Source organism: Hippopotamus amphibius, chromosome 8, assembly GCF_030028045.1.
Source record: "Hippopotamus amphibius kiboko isolate mHipAmp2 chromosome 8, mHipAmp2.hap2, whole genome shotgun sequence".
In the NCBI taxonomy this organism is placed as follows: domain Eukaryota; kingdom Metazoa; phylum Chordata; class Mammalia; order Artiodactyla; family Hippopotamidae; genus Hippopotamus; species Hippopotamus amphibius.
This window is the reverse complement of record NC_080193.1, coordinates 28,328,875-28,352,476: the sequence shown is the minus strand read 5'-3', so window position 1 is coordinate 28,352,476 and position 23,602 is coordinate 28,328,875. Positions and strand designations below refer to the sequence as shown.

General features: G+C 41.6%; 1 pseudogene; it reads left to right on the top strand.

Moving 5' to 3' along the window:
* Nucleotides 1-3,710: 3,710 nt before the first annotated feature.
* On the top strand, nucleotides 3,711-19,113 carry LOC130859147 (zinc finger protein 268-like; annotated as a pseudogene).
* Nucleotides 19,114-23,602: the final 4,489 nt, after the last annotated feature.

The following is a 23,602-nucleotide window of genomic DNA, read 5'->3' as shown; positions in this document are numbered from 1 at the left end:
GCACAACCTCAAGCACCCGCACACACGCACTTGCACTCACACACACTCTCACAGACCCACACAGACTCATACACACCCACACACTCTCGCACACACTAACAAACACCCACACAAACCCAAACACACCCAATCACACACACAACCTGCACACAACCACACACACCCGCATATACTTGCACACTCCTGCACACATCCACACACACCCGAACCCACCTGCACACCCTGCACAGTCCCACTCACTCTAACACACGCATGCACACACCCAAACCCACTCACACACACCCAAAGACACTAGCACACACCCACACACATTCACACACAGCCGCACACACCCACACACACCCCACACACACACACAATCCTATACACACCCGCACACACCCGCAGATACACATACACGCCTACACACACACACACACACCTACCCCCACCAAAACACACACGCACATGCCCGCACACACACACACACACACACCCGCACACACCCATACACACTCGCACGCCCGCACTCACTCACACTCTCACACACACTAAAACACACTCGCACACATGCGCACACACCCACACACCCACACATATTGGCACACCTGCACCCAACCACACTCAAGTCTCCCCTGTGGCTTCTGAGCATCCTCCAACTCACATGCCCTTGCCACCCACTCTGGAGCCACTGGGAAGTCCTCTAGCTTGTGGAGCCAGAGTGCCTCCTGCTTGGAAACTTGCTCAGGAACTCAGCTGGAGCAAGGCTTAGCCTTCCACGCTTGACGGCCTGCAGAGTGAGCCAAAGCTCCAGCGGAAAACTCTCAGCTCTGCCTTCCCCCGGGGATCGCCTATCTGACCTCTCCGGGCCTCAAGCAGAAACTGGAATGTGCGTCCAGCCAAAAGAAAGCAGAGTGCTCATTGCTGAGCACTGCTATGTCTTGGCAGGTCCCCCAAGGCCTCCTTGGGGCTTCTCCCACCTTAGCCAGATGTGGCATTCAGCCCTCACAGGGAGCAAAGTTCACAGTTGGAAGGGCTCAGGGTGTGGCCTGCGTGTGTTTTCAGGGCTGGGAAAGGGCAGCTCCAGGGGCTGGGTGCCCACTTAGAAATGGGCACTGATGGGCATAGCAGGCATTCGCTGCTTGGGAAACAGGAGATTTGGGGGCCACCCAGCTGCATGCAAATCCCCTCCTTGGCTGCCCCTCTTTGTTCTTCTCTGCTGCCAAGCCTCTCACCACACGTGTTCCTAATGGAAAGGAGCAGGCTGCTTGCCTTCCTTTGCAAGCACCTTAACCCACAAGCCTATTGCACTCGAAGGTGAGTGATAATTGCCCCAGAGCCCCATGCCCTCACAGCCATTTAATCTACTTTGTGTTTTCATGAATTTCCCTGTTCTGGACATTTATGCGAATAGAGTCATGTTATAGTTGGCCCCATGGATCTAGCTGCTTTTGTGTAGCGTAGTGTTTCCAAGAGAGCTTTGGGTTGTTCTTGGCCTGTCAGTAGTGATGCTGTGAGTAGGAGCACCTGGGCCGGGGGCTCTTACTGCTCGGGGCCAGCCCAACAGACGTTTCCCTGACTGGAGCCATTGTCAAAGCTGGACCGGCCCTTGGGGTTCTTAATGTGACTGCAAAGCACATCTCAGCAACAACCGTCAGGGAGCTTTGGAAACACGGTTTATTACTCACTAACCCTGGGCGACTGGCACACAGGGGCTGCACAGCATAGAGAGGCAAGAAAGAGAGAATGTGCGCCTGGGGTTCTGCCTGTATTGGGGTCAAGGGGGAGTTGCAAATTCATTGCTTATTGGTGAATGTAAAATGTAAGGCTGAGAATTCAGGCACAGGAAGTGAGGAACAGGGATCACTGAGCGAGCAGTCATCTAGGTCACCCGGGGCTTTCTAGAGGGGACGTCAGGTGGGTGGCCTTGCTCTTTATCTGGTTGTGTGGCTGGCAATGCCTTTATCCGAGACAGATGTCTTTGAAATGGTGCCTCAGATCAGAAGCTTTCAGTACAATCAGGCACTTGCATTGCATAAAAAAGCTCATTGTCAGGCTCCTGTACAGCACAGTGCAAAAGTTCATTACATAACAGTGCTTCTTAGCACTTCACGCCTTATGGCTGAATCACATGCCTTTGTATGTGTGGGTCACATTTGGTTTATCCACTCATCCATTGATGGGTATTTGGCTGTTAGGAATCGTGCTGTTACAGACATTTGTGTGCAAGCGTTTCTGTGGATATAGACTGTTAATTGTCTTGAGCGGATACCTAGGAATGGATTGCAGGTAGTACAGCAATTCTGGGTTTAGCACTGAGGAACTGCCAAGCCTGGTACAAAGTGGTTGCTCTGTTTTACATTCCCACCAGCTATGCATGAGGGTTAAAAGCTTTGCTCTTGCATCTTTTGTCATGTGCAAGATATCTTGGTTCTTAGTAACAGTGACATAACTGTCATGTCCTATAGCATACATAAGACGGTTTTAAAATAACAATATGTTACTACTAACAGGAATACTAAGTGAAGTCCAGTGTGTCTTTGTAGCTCATTTTATCCAAAGAACACACAGTGAAATACCACATGTTAAAGTCAGTTAGAAAAATACCTGTTGTAGTTTTGTTTCCAATTGTATAAGCAATGTATTTGTTGACATTTATTTTCAACTTCAGGGATTGCCCTCCCTCCTCTTTTTTGATCATGGAAAATATTTATATGATTCAAAGTAGAAAGTGTATAATGTGCATTCAGACAAGCTGCCCCAGAGGTAACCATTTTTACAGTTTATGGTTCATCTTCTCAGTGATTCTTTTGGAAATATAAGCAAACACACATACCTGACCTGACTCAACGCCGAGCCTTGTCAGGAAGCCTTTTTTCTGCCTCTAGCCCTGTGTTTCCTAGAGTTCCTCACGCCTTGTATTCTAACGTGTTTCTCTTATCTTACACCTTGTGTTCTGTTGTTACAGTAGCTTCTGGAATGAGCGTCCTCTGACCCTCCCCCGACTGCCTAGTGCCTTTCTCTCCTCCCTTCTCTCTCCTTCCCCTCTCACTCTCTCAGTCTCCTTTCCCTCATCCCTCTCTTTGCCTGAATCTCTTCTTTTCACTTCTTGTGCTGATCAGTTTGGTCTGCATTTCCAGCAGCTTTCCCTCACAGTGAAGACCCATCCTCCTGGAAGGGACTGTCTGCCCATTATTTCTCAGATCTTTGTGTTCCTAGGTGGCCGAGGCACTGTTAGGTCACCAGCGACTTTGGGAACATCTTTTCAGTCACCTGCAGCTCTGAGCCTGAGCGGCTCAGGTTCCCCTTGGGAGGTGCCCTCCTGCTGGGGGTGCACATTTACTGGTGACTTTGGAGATTGGCAGCGTGTGGCCCACACCGCCCCAAGGTCTGCAGTTGGGTCACATCTGCCTGGATCCTGAGGGTGGCGAGGAGCCGTCACCTGGGTCCGTTTGTCAGTCCATGGACATCTCTGGGCTTCCTTCGCTGTTCTGATCAGCCTCTTTTGTTTTTATTGGGAGGTTAAAAGACTACTCTGCCACCCTAATCTCCTCCTACTCTCAGTGTTTAACAACAGAAAGTAAGACTCAGTGAGAGAGTAAGTGACTTGTTCATGGGTATCCAGATACTGAGAGGAGAACCTCTACTGAAACACAGACTGTTCATCCAAGGCCTGTTTCTTGGGTTTGCCTGCCAAGAGTGGGGTCATGTCCTCCTTAGTGTCTGGCGTCATGCTCTTCTTGAGTGTTTGCCCGAAGCTGTTTAAATCGCAGGGTGTGGCTGCTGCACTTTCAGGGTTCCTGGGGGACTGTGCAGAGTGTGGGCGGGGGCCTGTGGTCATGTGCTGGGTTCTCCACTTCCGTTTCTTCTCACTTCCACGCCCCCAGCGGCACTGACCACAGTCCACAAAACCCCTAGCCCAGCCTGTGGGAGCGTGTTCACCAGCAAAGGAGACCAGGGTTAGGCCAAGACGAAATGTGCTCTTGAAAGTGAACTTGCTCTCGGGTCTGCAGGTCCCACCTCTCCAGGAGAGAGACAGCTCATGTGATGGGATCAGAAAGCTCCAAGGTGAGGAGTCCACCCCGGGGCCAGAGACCCCTGACCAGAGGCCCCTCCCTGGAGGACCCCAGCAGAGGCACGAGTGTCCCAGAACAGAGCAGATCCTAGAGTGGCTGTTTATGTCCCAGGAGCAGCCGAAAGCCAAGAAGACCTGGGTGAGTCACTGGTTTGTTTATTTCCACTCTTTATTCCTTTTATTATTATTTTTTTTGATGGGGAGAGGAATGGAGGTCCTCAGGTGGGAGGGTTAAATTAACCTCTGCCAGGTCGTGTAAGGTCTCTGAGGTCCCTGTTTCCTGGTTCCCCCAAGACTTGATTTTCAGCTCTTTCTCCACCCCTCCCCACCCAGTTTTTTTTAATGGCTATTGTTCTGTTTATACGTGTTTACAAACTGTGTATTGTGATTGGTGTGAATGCATTTTTAAGTTATGTTGACGGCATGTACACGTGTATCCTGCTGTGTTGCTTATATTGTTCATTAAGCACTGTCCTCTTACATGGCCATCAGCAGTGTCTGGTGGTGTCCACTTGCCTCACATTCTCCGCCAGCTCTGAACTACTCTTGTTCTTTTTAATTTGAGTTGTTCAGGTGTGGTAGTGTCTCTGTATGGGTTTACTTGGCATTTCCTGCTAGCATGCTTTTTGGACATTTCATTACCATTTGTGGGTGTTTTCCGTCTGTTTCTTGCTGACTGAAAGGAGTTCTTTATGTTCTGGAAGCAGTTAGAAATGCTGAGTTTCAGGCACCCCCCCCCCCAGTCCTTTTATGTCAGACTTTTCATTTTAATAAGATTCAGTGATTCATGCACATTGAAGTTTAAAGCAAACTTGATACCAAATCCATATTCAGATTTTACCTGAGGTGCTTCTCTTACCTCTAATATTTTGTTATGGCAGTTTTCAAACAGAACAGAATTGAAAGGATTTTGCAGTGAACACCTGTGTACTCATCACCTTGAATTTACCTTTAACATTTTACTGCACTTGGTTGTCTCATCGTCCATCTTTCCACTCCCTGCATCTCTTAACCTGTCTTATTTTTGGTGTATTTCTTAATATATTCCAGACATCAGCAGGCCTTCCTCTTAATACTTCAGTATGCGTATCGTTAACTGTTGTTCAGGATTTGTTTACAAGCTGGGCTTTTTTCCTGTGTTGCCTTTTCATTCTGTTCTGTTGATGAACAGCTATTTCTAATTTTAACTTAATTTAGTTTATACATTTTTTTTCTTTTATTACTAGTGTTTTTTGTGTCCAATCTAAGCACTTTTTTCTTATCCAGAGCCAATGAAAACGTCTTTCTTTGTTCACATTTACCTTTCACATGTAGATTCGCAATAGTCTAGAATTAATATTTATGTTTGATGTGAGTAGGAGTCAAGATTTTTTTTTTCACAAGTTGTCTGATTGCCCAGTCACACTGAAGTGGCTGACCTCTGCCTGCAGCTCTGTGGTGCCACCTGTTGGATATCAGGCACCCATACAGTGGTTTGGTTTCACAGCCCTTTTCTGGCCTTAGGCCAGTTTCACATTGTCTTGGTTATAATAAGTCTTGATATAGATGCTTCCAGTTTTGGATGGTTATAAATGCCGTCAGCAGTCACGTGTGGGTGTTTGGGTGGATGTGAGTTTTCAGATCAGTCGGGTAAATACCGTGGAGCACGATTGCTGGATTGCGTAGCGATTCTGTGTTCAGCTTTGTATGAGACTGTCTTCCAGAGCTGCTTGCAGTTTTGTCTTCCCACCTGCAGTGAATGAGTCCCTGTTCCTCATCCTGAACTGTGCTTGGTAATGTCAAGTCATTAAAAATTTTGCTATTCTGTTGGATGTTAGGTGGTATTTCACTGCAGTTTTAAGTTGCATTTCCCTAATGGCTAGCTAGTGTTATTGAGTATCTTTTGATATGTGTTTTGTTGTTTCTGTATCTTTGGTGAAGTATCTGTTCAGAGCTTTCCCCCATTTTATTTATTTATTTATTTATTTATTTATTTATTTATTGGCCACACCAGGTGGTGTGTGGAATCTTAATTCCCTGACCAGGGATGGAATCCTTGCCCCCTGCAGTGGAGGAATGGAGTCCTAACCACTGGACCACCAGGTAATTCCCATCCCCCTTTTTTTAACTGGGTTGTTTTCTTGTAGTTGATTGTTTTTTTAAGATTTTTTTTTATGTGGGCCAATTTTTAAAGTCTTTATTGAATTTGTTAAAATATTGCTTCTGTTTTATGTTTTTTATTTTTTGGCCACAAGGCATATGGGATCTTCAGCTCCCCGACCAGGGGTCAAACCCACACCCCCTGCATTGTAAGGTGAAGTCTTAACTACTGGACCGCCAGGGAAGTCCCTCTTGTCATTGATTTTTAAGAGTTCTTTGTTATTCTAGATTTTAAACCCATCATAAGAAAAGTGATTTGCCAGTATTTTCTCCCAGTCTCTGGTTTGTCTTTCCATTTCCATGACACCAGCTTTCAGTGAGCAAAATATTTTAATTTTGATCAAGTCCGTTTCTCAATTTTAATTTTTTAAAATGAGTTTTGCTTTAGGTGTCATATTTAAAATCTCATTGCCCAAACCAGAGTGCACAAATATTTGCAAAATTTTCTCTGGAACTTTTTATGGTTTTAGCTTTCACAATTAAGTCTAGGATCCATTTTTAGTTAATTTTTATATAGGGTGTGGGGTGTGTGTTGGGTTCCTTTTTTTATGTCTGTGGATGTGCAAGTGTTCCAGCACCATTTGTTGAAAAGATGATCTTTTCTCTGTTGAATTGCTTTTGCATCTCTGTGGAAAAAAAATTCAAGAGATAGTATTTGTGTGGGTCTATTTCTAGGACCACTTTTCTGTTCCATTGATTTTTGTGTCTAATCTTTCATCAGTATCATGCTATCTTGATTTTATAGGAAGTCTTAAAATGGGCTGGTGGGAGTGCTGCACCTTTGTTTTTCAGAATTGTTTTGACTATTCTAGCTTTTTGCCTTTCCATATTAATTATAGAAGAGCTTGTGGATAGCTACAAAAAAGCTTGCTAGGACTTTGATTGGAATTACAGTAAATCTATGAATCAAATTAGGGAGAATTTACATCTTAACAATACTGAGTTTTCCAACCCATGAAAGCCCTGTATCTTTCCATTTTTTCACATCTTTGATTTTTTTAATCACTATTTATAGTTTTGAGCGTACATATTCTGTACACATATTTTCTTTTATCATCTTAACCATTTTAAGTGACAGTTCAGTAGTATTAAATACATTCATAGCATTGGCAATCATAACCACCATTCATCTCCACAACACTCTTCCTCTTGAAAAACTGAGGCTCTATAGCCTTAAACAGTAACTCCCAATTCCCCCTCCCCATAACCCCTGGTAGGTACCATTCAACTTTATGATTTTGACTACTATGATTTTGACTACTCTAGTTACCTCATATAAGTGGAATCAATTTTACAATAGTCTTTTTGCGACTGGCTTATCTCACTTGACATAATGTTCACAAGGTTATAGCGTATTGCAGAACTTCATTTGTTTTTAAGGCTGAATAATAATTTGTTGTATATATATACCACATTTTGCTTATCTGTTCATCAATGGACACTTGCATTGCTTCCATGTTTAGCTACTGTGAATAATAATGCTGCTATGAACATGGATGTACAAATATCTCTTTAAGACCCTGCTTTCACTTCCATTGGGGATATACCCAGACATGGAATTGCTGGACCATATGGTAATTCTAATTTTTAATTTTTTGAGGAGCCACCAAACTGTTTTCCACAGCAGCTACACCACATTCTATCCCCACCAGCAGTGTGCAGGTGTTCCATTTATTCCACATCCTCACCAACCCTTGTTATTTTCATGGCTTTTGATAGCCATCCTAATGGGTGTGAGGTGGAACCTCATAGTTTTGATTTGCATTTTCTCTATGATTAGTGATGTTCAGCATATTCACCGTCTTCATGTGCTATTGGCCATTTGTATCTTCTTTGAAAAAATGTCTGTTCAAGTCCTTTGACCACTTTTGAATAGGATTTTTGTTGTTGTTGAGTTTTAGTTCTCCATATATTCTGGATATCCATCCCTTATAAGATATGTGACTTGCAGATATTATCTCCCACTCTGTGAGTTGCCTTTTTACTCTGTTGATCTTGTGTTTTGAGGCAAATTTTTTTTATTTTCATGAAGTCCAATTGGTTGACTTTTTTCTTTTGTTGCTTATGCCTTTGTGTCATAGTCAAGAAATCATTGCCGAATCTAACACCGTGAAGCTTTTGCCCTATGTTTTCTTCTAAGAGTTTTACATAGTTTTAGGTTTTACATTTAGGTCTTTGATCCATTTTGAGTTAATTTTTATATATGGTGTTAGATAAGGGTCCAACTTAATTCTTTTTAATGTGGATATCCAGTTTCCCAGCAGTATTTGTTGGAAAGATTTTTCTTTCTCCATAAATGGTCTTGGAACCATTGTCAACAATCATTTGACCACATATGCAAGGGTTTATTTCTGGATTTGTTACCTTTATGCCAGTACCACATTGTCTTGGTTACTATAGTTTTGTAGTAAGTTTTGAAATCAGGAAGTGTGAGCCCTCCGGCTTTGTTCTTTTTCAAGATTGTTTTGGCTATTCAGGGTCCCTTGAGCTTCCTTATGTACTTTAGGATGGGTTTTTCTATTTCTGCAAAAAAGTCATTGGAATTCTATTAGTAATTGTGTTGAATATGTAGATCACTTTGGGCAGTATTAACATTTAATATTAAGAAACATAGGGTATGTTTCTATTTACTTATGTCTTCTTTAATTTCTTTCAGCAAGGTTTTTAGCTTTTATTTTACAAGTCATTTACCTCCTTGGTTAAGTTATTACTTCTTTTTGATGCTATTATAAACAGAATCTTTTTCATAACTTGTTTTCCGGATTAATCATTGTTAGTGTATAGAAATGCAGCTGATTTTGGTGCATTGACTTTGTATTCTGCTATTTGCTGAAATCGTTTGCTCTGTTTTGGGGTTTTGTTGTTGTTTTGTTTTGTTTTTTGAATCTTTAAAGTTTTCTATATATAGAATTGTATTGTCCATGAATAGAGATAAATTTACTCCTACTTTTCTAATTTGGATGCTTTTTATTCCTTTTTGTTGCCCAATTGCTCTGGTTAGAACTTCCAGTGTTACGTTGAATAGAAGTGGTGAAAGCTGACATCCTTGCCTTGTTCCTGATCTTAGAGGAAAAGCTTTCAGTCTTTGACCTTTGAGAATGATGTTCATTGTGGGTTTTTAAGATACAGCTTTTATGTTGAGGTACTTTCCTACTATTCCTACTTTGTTGAGTGTTTTTACCATGAAAGTGTGTTGAATTTTATCAAATGCTTTTTCTGTGTCAATTGAGATAATCATTTTTTTAACTTCATTCTGTTAATGTGATGTATTACATTGAGCAGTTTTCACATGTTGAACCAGCCTTGCATTCCAAGAATAAATCCCATTGGTCATGGTGTGTAATCATTCTAATAAGCTGCTGAATTTGGTTTGCTATTATTTTATTGAGGATTTTTACATCTGTGTTCATAAGGAATATTAGTCTGTAGTTTTCTTATAATATCTTTGTCTGCCTTTGGTATCAGGGTAATGCTGGCCATATAGAATGAGTTACGAAGTGTTCCCTTCTCTTCAGGTTTTTGGAAAAACTTGAGACAGGTTGATGTTATTAATTCTTTAAATATTTGGTAAAATTCACCAGTGAAGACTGGGCTTTTTTTTGGGGGGGAGACTTTTGATTACAGACTCACTCTGCTTACTAGTTATAGATCTTTTACAATTTTCTATATCTTTGTTATTTAATCTTGATAGAAATGCAAACAGAATTTATCCATTTCAACCAGGTTATCCAATTTGTTGGCATATAGTTGTTTATAGTATTTTCCAATAGTCATTTTTGTTTCTGTAGAATCAGTACTAATTTCCCCACTTTCATTTCTGATTTTGGTAATTCGAGTCTTTTTTTCTTAGTCTATCTGCCTGAAAGTTTATCAATTGTGTTGATCTTTTCAAAGAACCAAGTTTTGGTTTCACTGATTTTTTTTTCTATTGTTCTTTTAGGCTCTGTTTTGTTTATCTGTGTTCTAATCTTTATGATTTCCTTCTTTTTACTATCTTTGTGTTCAGTTTGTCCTTCTTTTTCTGTTCCCTTATGTTGTAAAGTTAGATTGTTGATGTTTCTGGTTTTAAATATGTGTTAATAATTGTCAGTTTTCTCCTCAACACTGCTTTTGCTGGATCCCATCAGTTTTATGTTTTGTTTTCATTCATGTCTAAGTATTTACTAATTTCCCTTTTGATTTCTTTGATCCATTGGTTGTTTAGGACTGTGTTGTTTTAATTCCCACAAATTTGTGCATTTTCCTTTTTTCCCTTTCTTTAGTGATTTTTAACTTCATACTCCTGTGTGGTCAGAGATGATACTTTAAATGGTATTTATTTTTTAAATCTATTGAGACTTAATTTGTGGACTGTCCTGCAAAATGTCTCATGTGTACTTGAGAAAAATGTTAAAGTTGCAGGATACAAAATTAATGCACAGAAATCTCTTGCATTCCTATACACTAAAAGGAATACAAATTGGAAAAGAAGTAAAACTGTCACTGTTTGCAGATGACATGATACTATACATAGAAAATTTGATGAAATACATGAATATAAACATCCAAGAAGCTCAACAAAACTCCAAAAATGATGAACTCAAAGAAACACACACACTTAAATTTTCAATAGACAAAGACAAAGAGAGAACCTTAGAAGCATCAAGAAAGAACTGACTTGTTTCATACAAGGGCTCCTCAGTAAGTAAGCAGATTTCTCATCAGAACCTTTGGAGACCAAAAGGCAATGAACCCATACATTCAAAGGGCTAAAAGAAAACAAAAACTATCAGCCAAGAATCCTATATCTGTCAAAATTGTGCTTCAAAGGTGAGGTAGAAATGAAGACATTCCCAGAAAAACAAAACGGAGTTTGCTACCACTAGATCTGCTTGCCAAGCGATGCTCAAGGGAGTCATGCAGGTGAAATAAAAGAACACTAGACAGGCACTTCCCTGGTGGTGCAGTGGTTAAGAATCCGCCTGCCAGTGCAGGGGACAAGGGTTTGATCCCTGGTCCAGGAAGATCCCACATGCCATGGAGCATCTAAGCCCTTGCATCACAACTACTGAGCCTGTGTGCTGCAACTACTGAAGTGCATGTACCTAGATCCTGTGCTCCACAACAAGAGAAGCCATTACACTGAGAAGTCTGCACACCACAACAAGGAGTAGCCTCTGCTTGCCACAACTGCCTACACACAGCAATGAAGACCCAACACAGCCAAGAAAAAGAAAGAAAGAGGGAGGGAGGAAGGAAGGAAGAAAGAAAGAAAATGTACAAAAATTATTAAAGGAAGGAAGGAAGAGAAAGAGAGAGAAAATGTACAAAAATTATTTTTAAAAAAATCCACCTATCAATGCACGGGACAAGGGTTTGATCCCTGGTCTGGCAAGATCCCACATGCCACGGAGCAACTAAGCCTTTGTGCCACAACTACTGAGCTTGCACTCTAGAGCCTGCAAGCCACAACTACTGAGCACACACACCACAACTTCTGAAGCCTGTGTGCCTAAAGACTGTGCTATGCAACAAAAGAAGCCACCACACTGAGAAGCCCACACACTGCAATGAAGAGTAGCCCCCACTTGCCACAACTAGAGAAAGCCCACACACAGCAATGAAGACCCAACACAGCCAAAAAATATAAATTTTTTTAAAAAATTAAAAGGACACTAGACAATATCTTGAAGCAATCTTGAGAAAGGAAAACGGAACTGAAGGAATCAGGCTCCCCAACTTCAGACTATACTACAAAACTACAGTAATCAAGAAAGTATGGTATTGGCACAAAAACAGAAATATAGATCAGGGTACAGAATAGAAAACCCAGAGATAAACCCACACACCTATGGTCACCTAATCTATGATAAAAGGGGCAAGAACATACAGTGGAGAAAAGACAGCCTCTTCAATAAGTGGTGCTGGCAAAATGGACAGCTTACATGTAAAAGAATGAAATTAGAACACTACCTAACACCATACACAAAAATAAACTCAAAATGGATTAAAAACCTAAATGTAAGACCCAACACTATAAAACTCTTAAAGGAAAATATAGGAAGAACACTTTTGACACAAATTACAGCAAGATATTTTTTGACCCACCTCCTAGAATGATGAAAATAAAAACAAAAATGAACAAATGGGACCAAACTAAACTTAAAAGCTTTTGCACAGCAAAGGAAACTATAAACAACACAAAAAGACAACCCTCAGAATGGGAGAAAATATTTGCAAATGAAGCATCGTACAAAGGATTAATCTCCAAAATATACAAGCAGCTTATGCAGCTCGATATCAAGAAAACAGACAACCCTATCCAAAAATGGATGGAAGATGTAAATAGATATTTCTCCAAGGAAGACATACAGATGGCCAACAAACACACGAAAAAATGCTCAACATCACTAATTGTTAGAGAAATGCAAATCAAAACTGCAATGAAGTATCACCTCAGACCAATCAGAATGGCCATCACCAAAAAAATCTACAAACAATAAATGCTGGAGAGGATGTGGAGAAAAGGGAACCCTCTTGCACAGTTGGTGGGAATGTAAATTGACACAGCCCCTATGGAGAACAGGATGGAGTTTCCTTAAAAAACTAAAAATAAAACTACCATATGACCCAGCAATCCCACTACTGGGCATATACCCTGAGAAAACCATAACTCAAAAAGACACTTCACCTCAATATTCATTGCAGCACTATTTGCAGTAGCCAGGACATGGAAGCAACCTAAAAGCCCATCAACAGATGAATGGATAAAGAAATGTGGCACATATATACAATGAAATATTAGCCATCAAAAGGAACAAAATTGGGTCATTTGTAGAGACGTGGATGGACCTAGAATCTGTTATACAGAGTGAAGCAAGCCAGAGAGAGACAAATATTGTATATTAACACATGAATTGATATGTGGGATCTAGAAAAATGGTACAGATGAACCTATTTTCAGGGCAGGAATAGGGATGTAGAGAATGGATGTGTGGACACAGAGGGGGAAGGGGAGGGTGAGATGAATTGGGGAGATTAAGTTTTACATAAATACACTACCATGTATAAAATAGATAGCTAGTGGGAACCTGCTGTATAGCACAGGGACCTCAGCTCAGTGCTCTGTGATGACCTAGAGGGGTGGGATGGGGCAGGGGTGGGAGGGAGGTCCAAGAGGAATGGGATATATCTATACATATAGCTGATTCACTTCATTGTACAGCAGAAACTAACAAAACATTGTAAACCAATTATACTCCAATAAAAAAATTTTAATACATTTTTAAAAAGCAGAGAACAAAATTGAAATTTGATTTTCAAATTTGGTGTTGTCCATTTTTGAAAATGTTAGCCATTCTAGGTGTGTACTGGTGCCTCACTGTTTTAATTTGCAATTCCCTAATGACGTATGATGCAGCATCCTTTCATATGCTGATTTGCCATGTGAGTATCTTCACGTTCAGGTCTGTTGCCCCACAAAGTGGCTGCTGCTTACAGCTATTGCCTTTTATATTCCACCAAATTTTAACTTGTCTTCTCTTTAGTGGTGGCTCCTGTAGGCCCTTCACAGACTCAGCCTGAAACACTTGAGCAGCATTCCTTGCTTCCTCCTGTGGGCCATGTTCTCTGCATGTTCTTTTCTCTCACCATCTTTGACTCCTTATTACATTTTTATGTGTTTAATCTTTGTTTTTCTCTGCAATGCTGAACACTTCTTGCAGGCAGGACTGTCTTTCATCCATTTTATACTACCTGCACCTAGTTGAATACCTGGCACATGGTATTCTCATATGTCGAATGAGAGGTTAACTGACTTAATGTGTATTGATGGGATACTTTCAATAAATGCTAGCTTTTCTCCCAAAGTAGAATGTAAATAACGGATACCCTTGGCAACCTTTTGTTTACTACAAACTCAGTACAATGATTTGCGGTTGAATGGGGGTTTTCTGTTTCAGGCACCACTGTCATTCGGGGATGTGTTTGTGGACTTTACCTGGGAGAAGTGGTGGCTGCTGGACCCAGCTCAGAAGCACCTGTAACAGGAGTGTGATGCTGGAGAAGTATAGCAACCTGGAGTCCCTGGGTATGTACTGCCTCCCTGAAAGCAGTGTACGTCATCTCCAGGCTTCCTCTTCTTGGTTGCTGAAAGCTGGGGAACTTTTGTAAAATGCTTGGTGATTTGGGGCTTATATTAGAGACCAGATTTTCTTTCTGATGCCCTTTGGCATCAGAATCTGCTGGTTGAACGGTGTTTACTTTGCCAGAGTGCAAAAAGGCAGCTTGCTCATGTTGCCTCTAAACTGTATTTTCCCTGTTCCTCTGAACCCCTGGGTCACAGGCAGTTTGCTCCAGTCATCTGTGGTTTTCTTTTCACGGGGTATCAGCACAGAAAACCCAGTGTTATTGTCCAGTTGGAACAAGAAGAGCTGTGGATGATGCAGGGCCCAGGTGAGAGCCATGCAGGTGAGTGATCAGGACGTTCACATCGTCTCCTCTTTATTCAGGACTGGTGCGAGTCCTCACGTGATGTTCTCTGCATGTTTGTACTCTTAGTTCATCTCCTCTCTGTTTCCTTAGCTTCTTTCTTCCTTTCCTGAGATGATGGGCTCATTTCATTGTGCATTTAAGCACGCTTTTCCCCTTTTCCTCACTTCCTGTGACTCACACCCCTTCTACTCTCTTTCTGTTTTTTAAAATTACTTATATTCACATTCGATAACCGCAATTCCAGTTTCCTTTTCCTGGAAACCTGTTTGTTAGGAGGTTCTGCTCCTTCTGTGTCTCCTTGCTGATCACATTGTCATCACTGTTCTTTCTGAGTGTGTTCCTGCATCATTTGATGGTATCAGTTATCCTGCCTGAAGCCTCCGCCTCCCCTTACGCAGTGATGCCCCATGAACCCACTCTCCCACTGCATGACAGAGAGCTCATTCTGCTCATGCTTTACTGGTCTCGCCTGCTCTGCCCTCTGAGTCCAAAGGGGTCTTTCCTATATTCCCGACTCTCCTCGCAGGTTGTAATTTTTGAAAGACTTCCACTCAGAAGATTTAAGCTCTTTCTTTCTCTGTGGTGACTGACAGCCCATCCCTCTTTCATCTGCCCTTTGGTACTGGGTTCGATTGGTCCACAGGGCTTCTTCCCTGCATGGGCCACTCCCTTCTCTCATTTTTCAGAAACTGCTGCCCCGTAGTTGTATCATAACTTCTCAGCTTCCTGTTTCTTTGTCCTGCTCTGCTCCTGGTTCTTTTTCCTGGCACTGCAGAGTGAGCTTAAATCTCCTTTCTATGCAGTTCTCTTCACTAGTCTCGGATAATGTTAGTATTTTGGTCCTTTAAAAATAAGTTTTTTAAGGGCTTATTTAAATGTCATCTTCTCAGTTTCTACCCCAAACAAAGCTAGTATTATCTCATTTCTTGCTTGTTCTACTTATTAGCGAAATTTATACCTTTACTCTTTTTATACTATTAATCCATCCTGATGTTACTGTCAGCTGCATTCCCTCAGCACCTGTGTTTTCCATCATAAGTGTGGCAGGATAAGTCAACAGTTAATCTTTGTAGTACTAGGATTGTTTCAGCTGCAATTTTTGATTAATATGAAATCAAGCTATTTAAGCAGAAGTAATTTATTACCACATATCACAAAATATCCTGATGTGGGGCAGCTCTAGGGATGACCAAGTGATTGCCTCACTAAATCCCCAGAGGTCTCTCTCTGTCTTGCCATTCTCACTATGTAAGTATTTCTCAGATTTCCTCCCATGGTAGTCATCAGATGGCAATTATAGTTCCAGCCAACACCTGCAGGTATACCAGTGGCCAGTGGAAGAAGAAAGACTGTTTCTTGCCACATGGCCCTTTTAATCAGGCACTAAAATCATGTCAGGAAGCCCCAGCAGACTTACCATGTTCAGTAGGCTAGATTTTTATCACATATCCCTGTGTAAAGAAGACTCTGGCAAGGTAAACAGGACCATCACTGTTGGCTCTGATGAGTCATGCTTCATTTTCACTGGGGGGTATGGAGACGGCTCCCCATCTTCCTAACTGAAGCACATGGCCTTATGAATGGAGGTAGGACACAAAATCAGGTTTCTGCCAGCCAGGAAAAGGGCAGCAGAACTGTTAGGTGGGCAGCACTGTCCACCTTTGTCTACCTCTTTGGCCAGGCAGCATCCAGTCACCCCCTTCTTCCCATCCATCCATCTTCAAAAATATACTGTCAGCCCTCTTGTCATTCTTCTACTCTATTAGTGCAAGCCTAGGATCCTTGTTTCCAACGAGACCTAGGTGTGGTTTTGCATGGTCTGGTCACTAATGAGAGGTAAGTTATCCACGTGCAACCAGCCAGACAGGTAGAGCAACAGAGAGAAGCACAGGGTGGGCGCAACAGGGACCTTGTCCTGGGAGAGGAGCAACAGTGGTGCCACAGGGAAGCACTGGGACCCGAGCTGGGCAGGTGGTGCTGGGGCTTCCTGCCATGGCCGTGGCCTGGTGAGCCCTCGGTTCTGCTCTCCTAGCATCATTTCCTCTTCTTTTGTCTTCTGTAGCTAAACTCAAGATAGGCCACAGCCAGTAATCATGTTTAATATAGTCTTGAATCATATTTAAATAATCTTTCATCTTGTGAGTTCCTGTCTACTACTCCCTGGGCCTGGTATTCTGTCCTTATTTCTTGAATTATTTCTGCTGTCCCTTGAGATACCAGCAATCACCTAATTTTCTGCAATTATTGTTGCAAAGAAAATGCTCAACAGCAGATTCATTAGACTTCCTGGGAAATGACATGAAGGAAGCCAGAGCTGTGGTGACCAAGAAAAAGTAGGCAGGAGTGTGGTGCCAGCAGCCAAAGGATTGGACAGGTGAAGTACAGACCCAGTATCATGAGCCTTCAGAGTCTACAGGGACAATACTGACAGCCAAACATGAGCAAATGTGATTTGAGGGCAAAGATCAGTTACTCACTGGCCTATTTTCTTCTTGATGGAAACTGACTTTAGGACCATGTGGTAGCCAGTAATACTCCCTCCACGGCTATAGTCACACATGCCCATATTCATTTCTCAGTGCATGGGGGTGGGCACGGCCCTAGTTGGGAATCAGTGTTTGGGAAAATGTAATCTGTAGGTTGTGTACAAAATGAATAAGAGGGTTCAGATGTAGGATGTAGGGAAACCTGGAATGGGGCATTAAGATCCTGTGATGTTGCTGTCTTCAAACCTGACCTGCTGCTGTGTTCTCTTAGTACCCTTGCCTGTCCGTTGTCTTGGTCAGCATACTGCTTTGGGACATCCAGGTCAGGTCTACCCATTTTCTCTTCTGTTCAACCTCCAGATACCTGTCATTGTGCCTGAGGACTTAGTCTTTTGTCTTATTCCGTGTCTACTTTGTATCTTTGGATTAAGGGCAGGGGTGGGGATTGTGTTTAAACAGCATTGTGTCCACCTTGCCCCTCTGTTTTTCATTCCCTCCAGAGAAAAATGATTTCTTCTCTTGTAGCCCTTTTTTATGGTATTTACCGCCATGTTTTCTAAATAACCAGATTCTTCTACTGCACCTTCACTTTCTGCTCTAATTTTTCAATGTGAAGGTCAAGATTTAATTCTCTTTCATCCTCTTCCCCATGATACACACACTCTCTTCCCATCCCTGCATCATCCTAATCCAGCTATTTCATACGTAGATCAGTCTTCAGTTTTTACATCTTTACGTCTATGTAATGCTATTCGCAGGTAAATTACGCAAGTGTGCAGTGGTTGGTTTTTGTTCATAAATCATTTTTTCTCGAGTTGTTTTATTTCCCTGCCCGATTTCCTCTGTTATCGTTAGTGTATTTATAGCCAATTTAACTTCAGACACTTTTCTCACATCTCTAAATATTCTTTTGGTACATTCAGGTAAGTTAGTGCTTCTGTCAATTTCATCTTCCTGGTGACATCATTCCCATGTCTTTCAATTTGCTCCAGTGTAACCTAACTTTTCTCAAGACTTGGTTGTACACTTTTTATCCTTGGATCTCCTTTTACATTTTCTTTTCTTTTCTATTTGTGTGTGTGTGTGATCTTTTTTCTTGGTTTTTGTAACACCTCTCACAGTAGCTTCCTGTGGAAGGGTGCATGTGATATAGTTTACCCCTGAATGTTCTGTTTTTCTCCTCTAGTGATGCTAATGAGAAGTTAGATCCATTCCAAATTTTGATCCATTATATGAAACATTTTTGGTTCCTCTGGAAGCTTTACTAGCTGCTGCTTGTCATCAGCATTCTGAAACAACTCAGTGATGTTTCTTGTGAGTTTATTTTCATCTGTTTTGGGATTCAGCAAAACTTTATTCCCAAGAGCACTGTAAACCAGTCGCAGTGGTTCTGCTCTTTCTTCTGAGCTTAGCACAGTGTTTGGCACATAATAGGTCTTTAACAATTATTTGTTGAATGAAGCTAATGTTCAGAGATCCCTTCCCACTTCTTTATATTTTGCTTATTTTTCCTTGTGCTTTCTAAAGAAGGCATTATGCAACATTTTGAAACTCAAGACTGTCTTTTATTTATTGTCAGTTCCCTTTGCCTATTTTCATGTTTTATTTTGCTTGGTTTTCCCTAGAACCCAGGAATTTGGGTATATTTACACTTGAGATTTCACTTACATTCAGAACTGATATCTGAAACTAAGAAAAACTTCATGGCGTGGCATTTTTAAGGCACTTTTATGCTATGCTAGCATCATGTTTCTGTTTATAACATATTAGTATTTTTGTTTCTAGATGAAGTCTGGGAAATTGATGGTCATATGGAATGGCATCAGGAAAATCAAGGCAAGCTGGGAAGTATGGCAAAAGGCTATCAGTGTACTGCATTTGGATAACTATGTCTTCTTAGGACAGATTATGTTTCCTCAAGACAGGAACTTCATAAATGTGTCACAAATGGAAAGAGTTTGAAACATAGATTTCAGTAATAATTATACTAGAAGAGTCCTAATGGGTTTCATGCACATAGGGAATCATTCTTCTTTTCTAAACATGAGCAAGCTGTTATTGGAATAAAATACTGTGAAAGTAATGAATCTGGAAAAACTGCCAACAGAAAGTCACAGCTCATATGCCAACAAATGCATATGGGAGGAAAAGCCTGTGAATGCTGTTACTGTGGGAAGGCCTTCAGCAGCAGGTCATACCCTGTGGTACATCAGCAAACTCATGCAGAAGAAAAACCCTACAAATGTAATAGATGTGGGAAATACTTCAGCAATAAGTACTACCTCAGTGTACATCAGAGAACTCACAGAGGACAGAAACCACATGAATGCAGTGACTGTCAGAAAACTTACGGTTTCAATTCACAACTTGTTATACATCAGAGAATTCACACACGGGAGAATCCCTATGAATGCTGTGAATGTGGGAAAGTCTTCAGTAGGAAACACCAACTTCTTTCACACCAGAGATCTCACTCAGGACAGAAACCCTATGGGTGTCATGCATGTGGGAAACTTTTGGTTTGAAATCACAGCTCATTATACATCAAAGAATTCACACAGGAGAGAAACCCTATGAGTGCAGTGATTGTCAGAAAGCCTTTAACACAAACTCTAACCTCGTGGTACATCAGAGAACTCACACTGGGGAGAAATCCTATGGTTGTAGTGAATGTGGGAAAGCCTTTTCTTTCAAGTCAGAGCTCATTGTACATCAGGGAGCACACACTGGGTGAAACCTTATGGATGTAATCAGTGTGGAAAAACCTTCAGTTTGAAGTCACAGCTCATCATACATCACAGAAGTCACACAAGATAGAAACCCTATGGATGCATTGAATGTGGGGAAGCTTTTAGGAGCAAGTCCTACCTCATTATACACATGAGGACTCACACCAGAGAGAAACTCCATGAATGCAGTGAATGTGGGAGAGTGTTCAGTTTCAATTCACAGCTTATTGTACATCCAAGAATTCACACAGGGGAGAATCCCTATGAATGCAGTGAATGTGGGAAAGCCTTTAATAGAAAAGATCAGCTCATCTCACATCAGCAAACTCATGCTGCGGAGAAACCTTATGGGTGCAGTGAGTGTGGGAAAGCCTTTAGTAGCAAGTCCTACCTCATTATACAGATGAGAACTCATTCAGGAGAGAAACCATACGAATGTCACAAGTATAGGAAAGCTTTCACTTGAAAGTCACTACTCATTGTACACAAGCGAACTCATGCTGGGGAAAACCCTTATAAATGCAGTCAGTGTGAGAAATCTTTCAGTGGAAAATTACAGCTCATCATACACCAGAAAATGCACACAAGAGAGAAGTCCTATGGATGCAACACATGTGAAAAAGCCTTCCTGAGAAAATCTCAGCTCATTGTACATCAGAGGACTCATTCCGGGGAGAAACCCTATGGCTGCAGTGACTGTGGGAAAGCCTTCTCTCAAATCAATTCTCAGTGCACATCAGAGGACTCATACAGGAGAGAAACTCTGTAAGTGCACTGAGTGTGGGAACACCTTTTGTTGGAAGTCACAGCTCATTATGCATCAGAGAATGCATGCAGATGAGAAAGATTGGTGAATTAAATGAAAGAAACTTTCTCTCAAAAGTCAATTCACAGGAATTCCCAGAAAACTCATACGGGAGAGAAGCTCTATAAATGGAATTGTCTCATTGTACACCATGTATATACAACATGTGGAAGGGCATCCACAGAGTGGTGTTTTATACATAAAAAGTAATCAGTAAATGTGCACACTGGACCCTGTGGAATCAGTGAACCCTATGAAAGTTCTTAGCAAGAAGTCACACCTTTTATTTAAGTTTGCACATGTGAGGAACAATATGAATGAAATGAATGTCAGGAAGGCATTTTTTAATATGCTAACATCCTCAAAGAGGAAATTCCACAATGCAAGTAAATGTAGAATACAATCCTTTGAAATTCATAATTTACTAAGAATTAGGGTTTTAATGAGAAAAAACATAAAACAAGTGAATTGCAAGTATCGGGAGCTCATACCTTGGAGAAACCAAGCCAGAAAAAAAATTACAAGAAGATTTATGAATGTTTCAAATGGAGTGAAGCCTCAGCAGGAAAGTTTACTTCACTGTTATTTTGGTTCATTTGGGAAAAATAATTTCCTTTACAAATTACTTTAAAATTGTAAAGCTGTTCCAAACCTTTAGGAAAAGAGGAAGAAAATATTTAAGTGTCAATGATATGCATGGTAATAATAGAACAGGACTTTTTTTTTTAAGTGTGTAAGGAAACATAATAGCCAGGATAATAGTAATGATTATATCATAAAACCTAGGATGTTTAGGTGTTATCTTTCTCTGTACTATAAAATACGTTTTGTGTAGTTTGCTGCAGTGTTAATTAGTTCCTTCTACATAGATTACTCAGAAAAGCTTTACTTATTGTCACTTTTTAATCAAATTATCAAATTAAAGAATGCTCATCACTTTGATGATAGCAATGGAATGGCAGTTCTAGCCATTGTGTGAGAACAAAAAGTTGTAAGGATTTGGCATTGGGGCAGCAACAAAAATCCTGTTGTTTGCTGATGTGATTCTCTATTTAGAAAAACCAAAATAAACTACAGGGGCGAGTATTTAAACTACAGGCTGTAAGGCAAGGAGACGTTTTGCACAGCTCTGAAAGCTTGCACCTTGGCTGTGAGCAAAAGCAAATCTCTACAATGTCTCCACACTCAGATTCCAGGCCCTGCCGAGGGAAACATCCTGATCTGCCCTCAAAATATCTGAAGGCAAGAGGCGAAAAATGGCAGTGAAGTAGAAGGGCATGGAATGCATCCCTGTCCACAGATGCACCAGGAATATACCAAAAAAATGCAATAATTCCCACAATGAACCAGCTGAACACTGGCAAACGACCCCAGACACCAGAAAGGGCTGCAAAGATCCCGATATAAACAGGTAGGACATAGGGGGAAAAAAAGGAGAAAGAGGAGGAGAAGAAAGGAAAGGGATGGGTCCCACACCCTAGGGTGGGGGGAATCTGAAACAGAGGGGAGATTGCCGAATTCGGGGAAATGTCACTTATCTGATGGGGAAACCCCTTCTCCAACGGGGAATTTCCCTGAGTCAGAAGGGAGGCATTTAGGACTGTTCAAAGAGGGTGCAGCAGCTGAACTGTGGCAGACAGGAAAGTGTGAGAAACACACAGAGGGTCTGTACCCAGAGGTTCAGCGTGCCTGGACTGAGACGTCAATTCACAGTTGAACAGGGGGTCTGGGAGCTGGAGCGTGGGAACCGGAGAACTGGTTCAGGGAGAGAAACACTGTTGGCAGTGGGGAAACGGCCTGAGAGGACAGGAGGGAAGAAATCCGCAGCTGAGAATGCCTACTGCAGAAAGCTGCAAAGCCATCATGGCAGCTGGATACTGCTAACTCACAAGCAGGGGGGAGGAGCCACAGGCATAGCCTCTCAGTGCCTGCGATGGACAGAGGAAGGACCTCTATGGACCTAGCTAATGCACTCAGGGATAACAAAGGCCCCCGGGTGGGGTTGGCCTAGAGTGCCTGCAGCCAAGAGCCAAAAGCCCACAGAGTGGCCCAGCTCTGGAGACATTCTGTTTACGCCTGAGCTGCCAGCATCCCTCTGCAACAGGCACCGCCATGGCCGACTGAAGCTCCGTGACCCAGGCAGGGTACCTGGCGGAGTCGTAGCAAGGGTTTGCAGCCATGGGTGGAGTTGGGCTCTCAGCCTGAGCCACCCAAGCTGCTGTGACCCAGGCAGGGCACCACTGCTCACTCACCCCCAGAGGAATGAGTGACTACTGTACCCTCTCACTCTGCACACACCAGCACTTATAGATGAACAATAAAGGAAGCTCTGCTGGTCGCAGAATAATACGGAAAGCCCAAGGCGGGTAGAAGTACATTTACAGCGGAGACCCCAAGGAAACAGAAATATTAGTATTAATTTTATTGATCTGGTCCATTCTGGGGTCACTTCTAGTTTTTTGTTTTTGTTTTTTTTTAATTAGGATCTTAGTCCTAAGGGATCTACATGTTTCATAACATATTTTTAAATTTTTATTCTATTTTTATTTTTAGCCTTTCTATATATTTCTATTTCTAGCTAAGTTTTTTATACTGCTGACTGTATCTCTTCTACCTTTTTTTCATCTCTTTTATACATTTCTATTTATTTCTTTTTTTTCCTCATATTTCCAGTCACACTACGCTCTTCTGTTGCCCTGCCTTCTATCCTTTTTTAGTTTAGCTTAGTATACTTATAAGCAATATTATGGGTCTGCTCTGTTTCCTTGCTTTACTCTCCAGATGACACATTGCTTTGGTATTTATTATTAGGTTATGTCTTTATCTTGTTTCTAAGTATAATTGTTTGATTTCATTCTGAGAAGCTTCAGTCCATCTGGTGGTACTCCAGCTTTTTATTATATTTGATCCTAGCTTT